Source organism: Idiotropiscis lumnitzeri, chromosome 6 (genome assembly GCF_059441095.1).
Source record: "Idiotropiscis lumnitzeri isolate Australia: NSW breed Sydney's pygmy pipehorse chromosome 6, RoL_Ilum_1.0, whole genome shotgun sequence".
In the NCBI taxonomy this organism is placed as follows: Eukaryota; Metazoa; Chordata; class Actinopteri; order Syngnathiformes; family Syngnathidae; genus Idiotropiscis; species Idiotropiscis lumnitzeri.
Window position 1 is genome coordinate 20,299,079 of NC_142396.1, and position 14,358 is coordinate 20,313,436.

Genomic DNA, 14,358 nt, shown 5'->3' on the forward strand with positions numbered 1-14,358 from the left:
TTGCTGGGCCCCTAAATTGCTTCAGGACCGCAGCTGTTTCCATAGTGTAGTGGTTATCCCGTTCGCCTCACACGCGAAAGGTCCCCAGTTCGAGACTGGGTGGAAACAGGATTATGCTCTCGTCATCTAGTTTATGAACACGATTTCCATTAGCGACATTTTCCATTTGTTGTGGCAGTCAAGATATCTTCATTCACAAAGGATTGTCTTGGGTTTCTGTCTGGGTCAGAACTGGATTCCATCGCATTTTGTGCAATTTCCCTTTGCAGACGAAAGGGTGTCTGGTTTCAGACTTGGTCTCGTCGCATTTTAAAAAAGACTCGCTGGGCCACTTAACGGCCGCGAAGGCACAGCAGTTTCCATAGTGTAGTGGTTATCACATTCGCCGAACACGCGAAAAGTCCCCAGTTCGAGACTGGGTGGAAACAGGTTTTTTGTCTCGGCATCTGGTTTTTGAACACGATATTCATTCGCGACATTTTACATTTTTTGTGGCAGTCAAGATATCTTCATTCACAAAGGATTATCTTGGGTTTCTGTCTGGGTCAGAACTGGATTCCATCGCTATTTGTGCAAGTTCTCTTCGCCGATGAAAGGGTGTCTGGTTTCAGACTTGGTCTCGTCGCATTTTGAAAGAGACTTGCTGGACCACTTAAATACCGCAAAAGCACAGCAGTTTCAATAGTGTAGTGGTTATCACGTTTGCCTTACACACAGAAGGTCCCCAGTTCGAGACTGGGTGGGAACAGGTTTTTCGTCTCGTCATTGGGTTTTTGAAAACGATATACATTTTCGACGTTTTCCATTTTTTGTGGCAGTCAAGATATCTTCACCAAAAAGTGTTATCATGGGTTTCTGACTGGGTGTGAACTGTTTGCCGTCGCGATTTGTGCAAGTTCTCTTCGCCGATGAAAGGGTGTCTGGTTTCAGACTTGGTCTCGTCGCATTTTGAAAAAGACTTACTGGGCCCCTAAAATGCCTCAGGAGCAGAGCTGTTTCCATAGTGTAGTGGTTATCACATTAGCCTAACACGCGGAAGGTCCCCAATTCGAGACTGGGGGGAAACAGGTTTTCTGTCTCGGCATCTGGTTTTTGAACACGATATTCATTAGCGACCTTTTACATTTTTTGTGGCAGTCAAGATATCTTCACACACAAAGGATTATCATGGGTTTCTGACTGGGTGAGAACTGGTTGCCGTCACTATTTGTGCAAGTTCTCTTCGCCGATGAAAGGGTGTCTGGTTTCAGACTTGGTCTCGTCGCATTTTGAAAGAGACTTTCTGGGCCCCTTAAATGACACAAAAGCACCGCAGTTTCCATATTGTAGTGGTTATCACATTCGCCTAACACGTGAAAGGTCCCCAGTTCGAGACTGGGTGGGAACAGGTTTTTCGTCTCGTCATCCGGTTTTTGAAAACGAAATATATTTTCGACGTTTTCCATTTTTTGTGGCAGTCAAGATATCTTCACCAAAAAGTGTTATCATGGGTTTCTGACTGGGTGAGAACTGTTTGCCGTCGCGATTTGTGCAAGTTCTCTTCGCTGATGAAAGGGTGTCTGGTTTCAGACTTGGTCTCGTTGCATTTTGAAAGAGACTTGCTGGGCCCCTTTAATGCAGCTAAAGCAAAGCAGTTACCATAGTGTAGTGGTGATCACGTTCGCCTATTATACGAAAGGTCCCCTGTTCTAAAATGGGTGGGAGCAGGTTTTTCGTCTCGTCATCGGGTTTTTGAAAACGATATACATTTTCGACGTTTTCCATTTTTTGTGGCAGTCAAGATATCTTTACACACAAAAGGTTATCATGGGTTTCTGACTGGGTGTGAACTGTTTGCCGTCGCGATTTGTGCAAGTTCTCTTCGCCGATGAAAGGGTGTCTGGTTTCAGACTTGGTCTCGTTGCATTTTGAAAGAGACTTGCTGGGCCCCTAAATTGCTTCAGGACCACAGCCGTTTCCATAGTGTAGTGGTTATCACGTTCGCCTCACACGCGAAAGGTCACCAGTTCGAGACTGGGTGGAAACAGGATTATGCTGTCGTCATCTAGTTTATGAACACAATATACATTAGCGACATTTTCCATTTATTGTGGCAGTCAAGATATCTTCATTCACAAAGGATTGTCTTGGGTTTCTGTCTGGGTCAGAACTGGATTCCATCGCATTTTGTGCAAGTTCCCTTTGCAGACGAAAGGCTGTCTGGTTTCAGACTTGGTCTCGTCGCATTTTAAAAAAGACTCGCTGGGCCACTTAACGGCCGCAATGGCACAGCAGTTTCCATAGTGTAGTGGTTATCACATTCGCCTAACACGCGAAAGGTCCCCAGTTCGAGACTGGGTGGAAACAGGTTTTTTGTCTCGGCATCTGGTTTTTGAACACGATATTCATTCGCGACATTTTAAATTTTTTTTGGCAGTCGAGATATCTTCATTCACAAAGGATTATCTTGGGTTTCTGTCTGGGTCAGAACTGGATTCCATCGCTATTTGTGCAAGTTCTCTTCGCCGATGAAAGGGTGTCTAGTTTCAGACTTGGTCTCGTCGCATTTTGAAAGAGACTTGCTGGACCACTTCAATGCCTCAAAAGCACAGCAGTTTCCATAGTGTAGTGGTTATCACGTTCGCCTTACACGCGGAAGGTCCCCAGTTCGAGACTAGGTGGGAACAGGTTTTTCGTCTCGTCATCGGGTTTTTGAAAACGATATACATTTTCGACGTTTTCCATTTTTTGTGGCAGTCAAGATATCTTCACCAAAAAGTGTTATCATGGGTTTCTGACTGGGTGTGAACTGTTTGCCGTCGCGATTTGTGCAAGTTCTCTTCGCCGATGAAAGGGTGTCTGGTTTCAGACTTGGTCTCGTCGCATTTTGAAAGAGACATTCTGGGCCCCTTAAATGTCAGAAATGCACCGCAGTTTCCATAGTGTAGTGGTTATCACGTTCGCCTTACACGCGGAAGGTCCCCAGTTTGAGACTGGGTGGGAACAGGTTTTTCGTCTCGTCATCGGGTTTTTGAAAACGATATACATTTTCGACGTTTTCCATTTTTTGTGGCAGTCAAGATATCTTCACCAAAAAGTGTTATCATGGGTTTCTGACTGGGTGTGAACTGTTTGCCGTCGCGATTTGTGCAAGTTCTCTTCGCCGATGAAAGGGTGTCTGGTTTCAGACTTAGTCTCGTTGCATTTTGAAAGAGACTTGCTGGGCCCCTAAATTGCTTCAGGAGCACAGCTGTTTCCATAGTGTAGTGGTTATCACGTTCGCCTCACACGCGAAAGGTCCCCAGTTCGAGACTGGGTGGAAACAGGATTATGCTCTCGTCATCTAGTTTATGAACACGATATATATTAGCGACATTTTCCATTTGTTGTGGCAGTCAAGATATCTTCATTCACAAAGGATTGTCTTGGGCTTCTGTCTGGGTCAGAACTGGATTCCATCGCATTTTGTGCAATTTCCCTTTGCAGACGAAAGGGTGTCTGGTTTCAGACTTGGTCTCGTCGCATTTTAAAAAAGACTCGCTGGGCCACTTAACGGCCGCGATGGCACAGCAGTTTCCATAGTGTAGTGGTTATCACGTTCGCCTTACACGCGGAAGGTCCCCAGTTCGAGACTAGGTGGGAACAGGTTTTTCGTCTCGTCATCGGGTTTTTGAAAACGATATACATTTTCGACGTTTTCCATTTTTTGTGGCAGTCAAGATATCTTCACCAAAAAGTGTTATCATGGGTTTCTGACTGGGTGTGAACTGTTTGCCGTCGCGATTTGTGCAAGTTCTCTTCGCCGATGAAAGGGTGTCTGGTTTCAGACTTGGTCTCGTCGCATTTTGAAAGAGACTTTCTGGGCCCCTCAAATGTCGGAAATGCACCGCAGTTTCCATAGTGTAGTGGTTATCATGTTTGCCTAACACTCGAAAGGTCTCCAGTTCGAGACTGGGTGGGAACAGGTATTTCGTCTCGTCATCGGGTTTTTGAAAACGATATACATTTTCGACGTTTTCCATTTTTTGTGGCAGTCAAGATATCTTTACACACAAAAGGTTATCATGGGTTTCTGACTGGGTGTGAACTGTTTGGCGTCGCGATTTGTGCAAGTTCTCTTCGCCGATGAAAGGGTGTCTGGTTTCAGACTTGGTCTCGTCGAATTTTGAAAGAGACTTGCTGGGCCCCTTTAATGCATCTAAAGCAAAGCAGTTTCCATAGTGTAGTGGTTATCACGTTCGCCTAATACACGAAAGGTCCCCTTTTCGAAAATGGGTGGGAGCAGGTTTTTCGTCTCGTCATCCGGTTTTTGAAAACAATATACATTTTCGACGTTTTCCATTTTTTGTGGCAGTCAAGATATCTTTACACACAAAAGGTTATCATGGGTTTCTGACTGGGTGTGAACTGTTTGCCGTCGCGATTTGTGCAAGTTCTCTTCGCCGATGAAAGGGTGTCTGGTTTCAGACTTGGTCTCGTTGCATTTTTAAAGAGACTTGCTGGGCCCCTAAATTGCTTCAGGACCGCAGCTGTTTCCATAGTGTAGTGGTTATCCCGTTCGCCTCACACGCGAAAGGTCCCCAGTTCGAGACTGGGTGGAAACAGGATTATGCTCTCGTCATCTAGTTTATGAACACGATTTCCATTAGCGACATTTTCCATTTGTTGTGGCAGTCAAGATATCTTCATTCACAAAGGATTGTCTTGGGTTTCTGTCTGGGTCAGAACTGGATTCCATCGCATTTTGTGCAATTTCCCTTTGCAGACGAAAGGGTGTCTGGTTTCAGACTTGGTCTCGTCGCATTTTAAAAAAGACTCGCTGGGCCACTTAACGGCCGCGAAGGCACAGCAGTTTCCATAGTGTAGTGGTTATCACATTCGCCGAACACGCGAAAAGTCCCCAGTTCGAGACTGGGTGGAAACAGGTTTTTTGTCTCGGCATCTGGTTTTTGAACACGATATTCATTCGCGACATTTTACATTTTTTGTGGCAGTCAAGATATCTTCATTCACAAAGGATTATCTTGGGTTTCTGTCTGGGTCAGAACTGGATTCCATCGCTATTTGTGCAAGTTCTCTTCGCCGATGAAAGGGTGTCTGGTTTCAGACTTGGTCTCGTCGCATTTTGAAAGAGACTTGCTGGACCACTTAAATACCGCAAAAGCACAGCAGTTTCAATAGTGTAGTGGTTATCACGTTTGCCTTACACACAGAAGGTCCCCAGTTCGAGACTGGGTGGGAACAGGTTTTTCGTCTCGTCATTGGGTTTTTGAAAACGATATACATTTTCGACGTTTTCCATTTTTTGTGGCAGTCAAGATATCTTCACCAAAAAGTGTTATCATGGGTTTCTGACTGGGTGTGAACTGTTTGCCGTCGCGATTTGTGCAAGTTCTCTTCGCCGATGAAAGGGTGTCTGGTTTCAGACTTGGTCTCGTCGCATTTTGAAAAAGACTTACTGGGCCCCTAAAATGCCTCAGGAGCAGAGCTGTTTCCATAGTGTAGTGGTTATCACATTAGCCTAACACGCGGAAGGTCCCCAATTCGAGACTGGGGGGAAACAGGTTTTCTGTCTCGGCATCTGGTTTTTGAACACGATATTCATTAGCGACCTTTTACATTTTTTGTGGCAGTCAAGATATCTTCACACACAAAGGATTATCATGGGTTTCTGACTGGGTGAGAACTGGTTGCCGTCACTATTTGTGCAAGTTCTCTTCGCCGATGAAAGGGTGTCTGGTTTCAGACTTGGTCTCGTCGCATTTTGAAAGAGACTTTCTGGGCCCCTTAAATGACACAAAAGCACCGCAGTTTCCATATTGTAGTGGTTATCACATTCGCCTAACACGTGAAAGGTCCCCAGTTCGAGACTGGGTGGGAACAGGTTTTTCGTCTCGTCATCCGGTTTTTGAAAACGAAATATATTTTCGACGTTTTCCATTTTTTGTGGCAGTCAAGATATCTTCACCAAAAAGTGTTATCATGGGTTTCTGACTGGGTGAGAACTGTTTGCCGTCGCGATTTGTGCAAGTTCTCTTCGCTGATGAAAGGGTGTCTGGTTTCAGACTTGGTCTCGTTGCATTTTGAAAGAGACTTGCTGGGCCCCTTTAATGCAGCTAAAGCAAAGCAGTTACCATAGTGTAGTGGTGATCACGTTCGCCTATTATACGAAAGGTCCCCTGTTCTAAAATGGGTGGGAGCAGGTTTTTCGTCTCGTCATCGGGTTTTTGAAAACGATATACATTTTCGACGTTTTCCATTTTTTGTGGCAGTCAAGATATCTTTACACACAAAAGGTTATCATGGGTTTCTGACTGGGTGTGAACTGTTTGCCGTCGCGATTTGTGCAAGTTCTCTTCGCCGATGAAAGGGTGTCTGGTTTCAGACTTGGTCTCGTTGCATTTTGAAAGAGACTTGCTGGGCTCCTAAATTGCTTCAGGACCACAGCCGTTTCCATAGTGTAGTGGTTATCACGTTCGCCTCACACGCGAAAGGTCACCAGTTCGAGACTGGGTGGAAACAGGATTATGCTGTCGTCATCTAGTTTATGAACACAATATACATTAGCGACATTTTCCATTTATTGTGGCAGTCAAGATATCTTCATTCACAAAGGATTGTCTTGGGTTTCTGTCTGGGTCAGAACTGGATTCCATCGCATTTTGTGCAAGTTCCCTTTGCAGACGAAAGGCTGTCTGGTTTCAGACTTGGTCTCGTCGCATTTTAAAAAAGACTCGCTGGGCCACTTAACGGCCGCAATGGCACAGCAGTTTCCATAGTGTAGTGGTTATCACATTCGCCTAACACGCGAAAGGTCCCCAGTTCGAGACTGGGTGGAAACAGGTTTTTTGTCTCGGCATCTGGTTTTTGAAAACGATATACATTTTCGACGTTTTCCATTTTTTGTGGCAGTCAAGATATCTTCACCAAAAAGTGTTATCATGGGTTTCTGACTGGGTGTGAACTGTTTGCCGTCGCGATTTGTGCAAGTTCTCTTCGCCGATGAAAGGGTGTCTGGTTTCAGACTTGGTCTCGTCGCATTTTGAAAGAGACATTCTGGGCCCCTTAAATGTCAGAAATGCACCGCAGTTTCCATAGTGTAGTGGTTATCACGTTCGCCTTACACGCGGAAGGTCCCCAGTTTGAGACTGGGTGGGAACAGGTTTTTCGTCTCGTCATCGGGTTTTTGAAAACGATATACATTTTCGACATTTTCCATTTTTTGTGGCAGTCAAGATATCTTTACACACAAAAGGTTATCATGGGTTTCTGACTGGGTGTGAACTGTTTGCCGTCGCGATTTGTGCAAGTTCTCTTCGCCGATGAAAGGGTGTATGGTTTCAGACTTGGTCTCGTCGCATTTAAAAAAGACTCGCTGGGCCACTTAACGGCCACGATGGCACAGCAGTTTCCATAGTGTAGTGGTTATCACGTTCGCCTAATACACAAAAGGTCCTCTTTCCGAAAATGGGTGGGAGCAGGTTTTTCGTCTCGTCATCCGATTTTTGAAAACGATATACATTTTCGACGTTTTCCATTTTTTGTGGCAGTCAAGATATCTTCACCAAAAAGTGTTATCATGGGTTTCTGACTGGGTGAGAACTGTTTGCCGTCGCGATTTGTGCAAGTTCTCTTCGCCGATGAAAGGGTGTGTGGTTTCAGACTTGCTCGTTGCATTTTGAAAGAGACTTGCTGGGCCCCTTTAATGCAGCTAAAGCAAAGCAGTTTCCATGGTGTAGTGGTGATCACGTTCGCCTAATACACGAAAGGTCCCCTTTTCGAAAATGGGTGGGAGCAGGTTTTTCGTCTTGTCATCCGGTTTTTGAAAACGATGTACATTTTCGACGTTTTCCATTTTTTGTGGCAGTCAAGATATCTTTACACACAAAAGGTTATCATGGGTTTCTGACTGGGTGAGAACTGGTTGCCGTCACTATTTGTGAAAGTTCTCTTCGCCGATGAAAGGGTGTCTGGTTTCAGACTTGCTCGTCGCATTTTGAAAAAGACTTACTGGGCCCCTAAAATGCCTCAGGAGCACGGCTGTTTCCATAGTGTAGTGGTTATTACGTTCACCTCACACGCGAAAGGTCCCCAGTTTGAGACTGAGTGGGAACAGGTTTTTCGTCTCGTCATCCGGTTTTTGAAAACGATATACATTTTCGACGTTTTCCATTTTTTGTGGCAGTCAAGATATCTTTACACACAAAAGGTTATCATGGGTTTCTGACTGGGTGTGAACTGTTTGCCGTCGCGATTTGTGCAAGTTCTCTTCGCCGATGAAAGGGTGTCTGGTTTCAGACTTGGTCTCGTTGCATTTTTAAAGAGACTTGCTGGGCCCCTAAATTGCTTCAGGACCGCAGCCGTTTCCTTAGTGTAGTGGTTATCACGTTCGCCTCACACGCGAAAGGTCCCCAGTTCGAGACTGGGTGGAAACAGGATTATGCTCTCGTCATCTAGTTTATGAACACGATATACATTAGCGACATTTTCCATTTGTTGTGGCAGTCAAGATATCTTCATTCACAAAGGATTGTCTTGGGTTTCTGTCAGGGTCAGAACTGGATTCCATCGCATTTTGTGCAATTTCCCTTTGCAGACGAAAGGGTGTCTGGTTTCAGACTTGGTCTCGTCGCATTTTAAAAAAGACTCGCTGGGCCACTTAACGGCCTCGATGGCACAGCAGTTTCCATAGTGTAGTGGTTATCACATTCGCCTAACACGCGAAAGGTCCCCAGTTCGAGACTGGGTGGAAACTGGTTTGTTGTCTCGGCATCTGGTTTTTGAACACGATATTCATTCGCGACATTTTACATTTTTTGTGGCAGTCAAGATATCTTCATTCACAAAGGATTATCTTGGGTTTCTGTCTGGGTCAGAACTGGATTCCATCGCTATTTGTGCAAGTTCTCTTCGCCGATGAAAGGGTGTCTAGTTTCAGACTTGGTCTCGTCGCATTTTGAAAGAGACTTGCTGGACCACTTAAATACCGCAAAAGCACAGCAGTTTCAATAGTGTAGTGGTTATCACGTTTGCATTACACGCGAAAGGTCCCCAGTTCGAGACTGGGTGGGTACAGGTTTTTCGTCTCGTCATTGGGTTTTTGAAAACGATATACATTTTCGACGTTTTCCATTTTTTGTGGCAGTCAAGATATCTTCACCAAAAAGTGTTATCATGGGTTTCTGACTGGGTGTGAACTGTTTGCCGTCGGGATTTGTGCAAGTTCTCTTCGCCGATGAAAGGGTGTCTGGTTTCAAACTTGGTCTCGTCGCATTTTGAAAAAGACTTGCTGGGCCCCTAAATTGCTTCAGGAGCACAGCTGTTTCCATAGTGTAGTGGTTATCACGTTCGCCTCACACGCGAAAGGTCCCCAGTTCGAGACTGGGTGGAAACAGGATTATGCTCTCGTCATCTAGTTTATGAACACGATATACATTAGCGACATTTTCCATTTGTTGTGGCAGTGAAGATATCTTCATTCACAAAGGATTGTCTTGGGTTTCTGTCTGGGTCAGAACTGGATTCCATCGCATTTTGTGCAAGTTCCCTTTGCAGATGAAAGGGTGTTTGGTTTCAGACTTGGTCTCGTCGCATTTTAAAAAAGACTCGCTGGGCCACTTAACGGCCGCGATGGCACAGCAGTTTCCATAGTGTAGTGGTTATCCCATTCGCCTAACACGCGAAAGGTCCCCAGTTCGAGACTGGGTGGAAACAGGTTTTTTGTCTCGGCATCTGGTTTTTGAACACGATATTCATTTGCGACATTTTACATTTTTTGTGGCAGTCAAGATATCTTTACACACAAAAGGTTATCATGGGTTTCTGACTGGGTGTGAACTGTTTGCCGTCGCGATTTGTGCAAGTTCTCTTCGCCGATGAAAGGGTGTCTGGTTTCAGACTTGGTCTCGTTGCATTTTGAAAGAGATTTGCTGGGCCCCTAAATTGTTTCAGGAGCACAGCCGTTTCCATAGTGTAGTGGTTATCACGTTCACCTCACACGCGAAAGGTCCCCAGTTCGAGACTGGGTGGAAACAGGATTATGCTCTCGTCATCTAGTTTATAAACACGATATACATTAGCGACATTTTCCATTTGTTGTGGCAGTCAAGATATCTTCATTCACAAAGGATTGTCTTGGGGTTCTGACTGGGTGAGAACTGGTTGCCGTCACTATTTGTGCAAGTTCTCTTCGCCGATGAAAGGGTGTCTGGTTTCAGACTTGGTCTCGTCGCATTTTGAAAGAGACTTTCTGGGCCCCTTAAATGACACAATAGCACCGCGGTTTCCATAGTGTAGTGGTTATCACATTCGCCTTACATGCGGAAGGTCCCCAGTTCGAGACTGGGTGGGAACAGGTTTTTCGTCTCGTCATCCGATTTTTGAAAACGATATACATTTTCGACGTTTTCCATTTTTTGTGGCAGTCAAGATATCTTCACCAAAAAGTGTTATCATGGGTTTCTGACTGGGTGAGAACTGTTTGCCGTCGCGATTTGTGCAAGTTCTCTTCGCCGATGAAAGGGTGTCTGGTTTCAGACTTGGTCTCGTCGCATTTTGAAAGAGACTTTCTGGGCCCCTTAAATGTTGGAAATGCACCGCAGTTTCCATAGTGTAGTGGTTATCATGTTTGCCTAACACGCGAAAGGTCTCCAGTTCAAGACTGGGTGGGAGCAGGTTTTTCGTCTCGTCATCAGGTTTTTGAAAACGATATACATTTTCGACGTTTTCCATTTTTTGTGGCAGTCAAGATATCTTTACACACAAAAGGTTATCATGGGTTTCTGACTGGGTGTGAACTGTTTGCCGTCGCGATTTGTGCAAGTTCTCTTCGCCGATGAAAGGGTGTCTGGTTTCAGACTTGGTCTCGTTGCATTTTGAAAGAGACTTGCTGGGCCCCTTTAATGCTGCTAATGTAAAGCAGTTTCCATAGTGTAGTGGTGATCACGTTCGCCTAAAACACGAAAGGTCCCCTTTTCGAAAATGGGTGGGAGCAGGTTTTTCGTCTCGTCATCCGGTTTTTGAAAACGATATTCATTTTCGAAGTTTTCCATTTTTTGTGGCAGTCAAGATATCTTTACACACAAAGGATTGTCTTGGGTTTCTGTCTGGGTCAGAACTGGATTCCATCGCATTTTGTGCAAGTTCCCTTTGCAGACGAAAGGGTGTCTGGTTTCAGACTTGGTCTCGTCGCATTTTAAAAAAGACTCGCTGGGCCACTTAACGGCCGCAATGGCACAGCAGTTTCCATAGTATAGTGATTATCACATTCGCCTAACACGCGAAAGGTCCCCAGTTCGAGACAGGGTGGAAACAGGCTTTTTGTCTCGGCATCTGGTTTTTGAACACGATATTCATTCGCGACATTTTACATTTTTTGTGGCAGTCAAGATATCTTCATTCACAAAGGATTATCTTGGGTTTCTGTCTGGGTCAGAACTGGATTCCATCGCTATTTGTGCAAGTTCTCTTCGCCGATGAAAGGGGGTCTAGTTTCAGACTTGGTCTCGTCGCATTTTGAAAGAGACTTGCTGGACCACTTCAATGCCTCAAAAGCACAGCAGTTTCCATAGTGTAGTGGTTATCACGTTCGCCTTACACGCAGAAGGTCCCCAGTTCGAGACTGGGTGGGAACAGGTTTTTCGTCTTGTCATCGGGTTTTTGAAAACGATATACATTTTCGACGTTTTCCATTTTTTGTGGCAGTCAAGATATCTTTACACACAAAAGGTTATCATGGGTTTCTGACTGGGTGTGAACTGTTTGCCGTCGCGATTTGTGCAAGTTCTCTTCGCCGATGAAAGGGTGTCTGGTTTCAGACTTGGTCTCGTTGCATTTTGAAAGAGACTTGCTGGGCCCCTAAATTGCTTCAGGACCAAAGCCGTTTCCATAGTGTAGTGGTTATCACGTTCGCCTCACACGCGAAAGGTCCCCAGTTCGAGACTGGGTGGAAACAGGATTATGCTCTCGTCATCTAGCTTATAAACACGATATATATTAGCGACATTTTCCATTTGTTGTGGCAGTCAAGATATCTTCATTCACAAAGGATTGTCTTGGGTTTCTGTCTGGGTCAGAACTGGATTCCATCGCTTTTTGTGCAAATTCCCTTTGCAGATGAAAGGGTGTCTGGTTTCAGACTTGGTCTCGTCGCATTTTGAAAGAGACTTTCTGGGCCCCTTAAATGACACAAAAGCACCGCAGTTTCCATAGTGTAGTGGTTATCACATTCGCCTAACACGCGAAAGGTCCCCAGTTCGAGACTGGGTGGGAACAGGTTTTTCTTCTCATCATCCGGTTTTTGAAAACGATATACATTTTCGACGTTTTCCATTTTTTGCGGCAGTCAAGATATCTTCACCAAAAAGTGTTATCATGGGTTTCTGACTGGGTGAGAACTGTTTGCCGTCGCGATTTGTGCAAGTTCTCTTCGCCGATGAAAGGGTGTGTGGTTTCAGACTTGCTCTCGTTGCATTTTGAAAGAGACTTGCTGGGCCCCTTTAATGCAGCTAAAGCAAAGCAGTTTCCATAGTGTAGTGGTGATCACGTTCGCCTAATACACGAAAGGTCACCTTTTCGAAAATGGGTGGGAGCAGGTTTTTCGTCTCGTCATCCGGTTTTTGAAAACGATATACATTTTCGACGTTTTCCATTTTTTGTGGCAGTCAAGATATCTTTACACACAAAAGGTTATCATGGGTTTCTGACTGGGTGTGAACTGTTTGCCGTCGCGATTTGTGCAAGTTCTCTTCGCCGATGAAAGGGTGTCTGGTTTCAGACTTGGTCTCGTTGCATTTTTAAAGAGACTTGCTGGGCCCCTAAATTGCTTCAGGACCGCAGCCGTTTCCATAGTGTAGTGGTTATCACGTTCGCCTCACACGCGAAAGGTCCCCAGTTCGAGACTGGGTGGGAACAGGTTTTTCGTCTCGTCATCGGGTTTTTGAAAATGATATACATTTTCGACGTTTTCCATTTTTTGTGGCAGTCAAGATATCTTTACACACAAAAGGTTATCATGGGTTTCTGACTGGGTGTGAACTGTTTGCCGTCGCGATTTGTGCAAGTTCTCTTCGCCGATGAAAGGGTGTCTGGTTTCAGACTTAGTCTCGTTGCATTTTGAAAGAGACTTGCTGGGCCCCTAAATTGCTTCAGGAGCACAGCTGTTTCCATAGTGTAGTGGTTATCACGTTCGCCTCACACGCGAAAGGTCCCCAGTTCGAGACTGGGTGGAAACAGAATAATGCTCTCGTCATCTAGTTTATAAACACGATATACATTAGCGACATTTTCCATTTGTTGTGGCAGTCAAGATATCTTCATTCACAAAGGATTGTCTTGGGTTTCTGTCTGGGTCAGAACTGGATTCCATCGCTTTTTGTGCAAATTCCCTTTGCAGATGAAAGGGTGTCTGGTTTCAGACTTGGTCTCGTCGCATTTTAAAAAAGACTCGCTGGGCCACTTAAAGGCCGCGCTGGCACAGCAGTTTCCATAGTGTAGTGGTTATCACATTCGCCTAACACGCGAAAGGTCCCCAGTTCGAGACTGGGTGGAAACAGGTTTTTTGTCTCGGCATCTGGTTTTTGAACACGATATTCATTAGCGACCTTTTACATTTTTTGTGGCAGTAAAGATATCTTCACACACAAAGGATTATCATGGGTTTCTCACTGGGTGAGAACTGGTTGCCGTCACTATTTGTGCAAGTTCTCTTCGCCGATGAAAGGGTGTCTGGTTTCAGACTTGGTCTCGTCGCATTTTGAAAGAGACTTTCTGGGCCCCTTAAATGACACAAAAGCACCGCGGTTTCCATAGTGTAGTGGTTATCACATTCGCCTTACACGCTGAAGGTTCCCAGTTCGAGACTGGGTGGGAACAGGTTTTTCGTCTCGTCATCTGGTTTTTGAAAACGATATACATTTTCAACATTTTCCATTTTTTGTGGCAGTCAAGATATCTTCACACACAAAGGATTATCATGGGTTTCTGACTGGGTGAGAACTGGTTGCAGTCACTATTTGTGCAAGTTCTCTTCGCCGATGAAAGGGTGTCTGGTTTCAGACTTGGTCTCGTCGCATTTTGAAAGAGACTTTCTGGGCCCCTTAAATGACACAAAAGCACCGCAGTTTCCATAGTGTAGTGGTTATCACATTCGCCTAACACGTGAAAGGTCCCCAGTTCGAGACTGGGTGGGAACAGGTTTTTCGTCTCGTCATCCGGTTTTTGAAAACGATATACATTTTCGACGTTTTCCATTTTTTGTGGCAGTCAAGATATCTTTACACACAAAAGGTTATCATGGGTTTCTGACTGGGTGTGAACTGTTTGCCGTCGCGATTTGTGCAAGTTCTCTTCGCCGATGAAAGGGTGTCTGGTTTCAGACTT

The 14,358-nt window shown here is 45.0% G+C and overlaps 1 protein-coding gene and 27 non-coding genes across 29 annotated transcripts in view; 27 read left to right on the forward strand and 1 right to left on the reverse strand.

Moving 5' to 3' along the window:
- galnt18a (UDP-N-acetyl-alpha-D-galactosamine:polypeptide N-acetylgalactosaminyltransferase 18a) overlaps positions 1-14,358 on the reverse strand; it is a 285,922-nt gene that overhangs the window by 112,195 nt on the left and 159,369 nt on the right. The window lies entirely within an intron of this gene.
- Positions 36-108, forward strand: trnav-cac (transfer RNA valine (anticodon CAC)). Its single transcript has one exon. It is a non-coding gene; the product is annotated as a tRNA-Val (tRNA).
- Positions 676-748, forward strand: trnav-uac (transfer RNA valine (anticodon UAC)). Its single transcript has one exon. It is a non-coding gene; the product is annotated as a tRNA-Val (tRNA).
- Positions 1,954-2,026, forward strand: trnav-cac (transfer RNA valine (anticodon CAC)). Its single transcript has one exon. It is a non-coding gene; the product is annotated as a tRNA-Val (tRNA).
- trnav-aac (transfer RNA valine (anticodon AAC)) lies at positions 2,274-2,346 on the forward strand. Its single transcript has one exon. It is a non-coding gene; the product is annotated as a tRNA-Val (tRNA).
- On the forward strand, positions 2,594-2,666 carry trnav-uac (transfer RNA valine (anticodon UAC)). Its single transcript has one exon. It is a non-coding gene; the product is annotated as a tRNA-Val (tRNA).
- On the forward strand, positions 2,913-2,985 carry trnav-uac (transfer RNA valine (anticodon UAC)). The gene has a single exon. It is a non-coding gene; the product is annotated as a tRNA-Val (tRNA).
- trnav-cac (transfer RNA valine (anticodon CAC)) lies at positions 3,232-3,304 on the forward strand. The gene has a single exon. It is a non-coding gene; the product is annotated as a tRNA-Val (tRNA).
- On the forward strand, positions 3,552-3,624 carry trnav-uac (transfer RNA valine (anticodon UAC)). The gene has a single exon. It is a non-coding gene; the product is annotated as a tRNA-Val (tRNA).
- On the forward strand, positions 4,511-4,583 carry trnav-cac (transfer RNA valine (anticodon CAC)). The gene has a single exon. It is a non-coding gene; the product is annotated as a tRNA-Val (tRNA).
- trnav-uac (transfer RNA valine (anticodon UAC)) lies at positions 5,151-5,223 on the forward strand. Its single transcript has one exon. It is a non-coding gene; the product is annotated as a tRNA-Val (tRNA).
- On the forward strand, positions 6,429-6,501 carry trnav-cac (transfer RNA valine (anticodon CAC)). The gene has a single exon. It is a non-coding gene; the product is annotated as a tRNA-Val (tRNA).
- On the forward strand, positions 6,749-6,821 carry trnav-aac (transfer RNA valine (anticodon AAC)). The gene has a single exon. It is a non-coding gene; the product is annotated as a tRNA-Val (tRNA).
- trnav-uac (transfer RNA valine (anticodon UAC)) lies at positions 7,068-7,140 on the forward strand. Its single transcript has one exon. It is a non-coding gene; the product is annotated as a tRNA-Val (tRNA).
- On the forward strand, positions 8,342-8,414 carry trnav-cac (transfer RNA valine (anticodon CAC)). Its single transcript has one exon. It is a non-coding gene; the product is annotated as a tRNA-Val (tRNA).
- On the forward strand, positions 8,662-8,734 carry trnav-aac (transfer RNA valine (anticodon AAC)). The gene has a single exon. It is a non-coding gene; the product is annotated as a tRNA-Val (tRNA).
- Positions 9,301-9,373, forward strand: trnav-cac (transfer RNA valine (anticodon CAC)). The gene has a single exon. It is a non-coding gene; the product is annotated as a tRNA-Val (tRNA).
- trnav-aac (transfer RNA valine (anticodon AAC)) lies at positions 9,621-9,693 on the forward strand. The gene has a single exon. It is a non-coding gene; the product is annotated as a tRNA-Val (tRNA).
- On the forward strand, positions 9,941-10,013 carry trnav-cac (transfer RNA valine (anticodon CAC)). Its single transcript has one exon. It is a non-coding gene; the product is annotated as a tRNA-Val (tRNA).
- trnav-uac (transfer RNA valine (anticodon UAC)) lies at positions 10,261-10,333 on the forward strand. The gene has a single exon. It is a non-coding gene; the product is annotated as a tRNA-Val (tRNA).
- On the forward strand, positions 11,540-11,612 carry trnav-uac (transfer RNA valine (anticodon UAC)). The gene has a single exon. It is a non-coding gene; the product is annotated as a tRNA-Val (tRNA).
- On the forward strand, positions 11,860-11,932 carry trnav-cac (transfer RNA valine (anticodon CAC)). The gene has a single exon. It is a non-coding gene; the product is annotated as a tRNA-Val (tRNA).
- On the forward strand, positions 12,180-12,252 carry trnav-aac (transfer RNA valine (anticodon AAC)). The gene has a single exon. It is a non-coding gene; the product is annotated as a tRNA-Val (tRNA).
- On the forward strand, positions 12,819-12,891 carry trnav-cac (transfer RNA valine (anticodon CAC)). The gene has a single exon. It is a non-coding gene; the product is annotated as a tRNA-Val (tRNA).
- Positions 13,139-13,211, forward strand: trnav-cac (transfer RNA valine (anticodon CAC)). The gene has a single exon. It is a non-coding gene; the product is annotated as a tRNA-Val (tRNA).
- On the forward strand, positions 13,459-13,531 carry trnav-aac (transfer RNA valine (anticodon AAC)). Its single transcript has one exon. It is a non-coding gene; the product is annotated as a tRNA-Val (tRNA).
- Positions 13,779-13,851, forward strand: trnav-uac (transfer RNA valine (anticodon UAC)). The gene has a single exon. It is a non-coding gene; the product is annotated as a tRNA-Val (tRNA).
- trnav-aac (transfer RNA valine (anticodon AAC)) lies at positions 14,099-14,171 on the forward strand. Its single transcript has one exon. It is a non-coding gene; the product is annotated as a tRNA-Val (tRNA).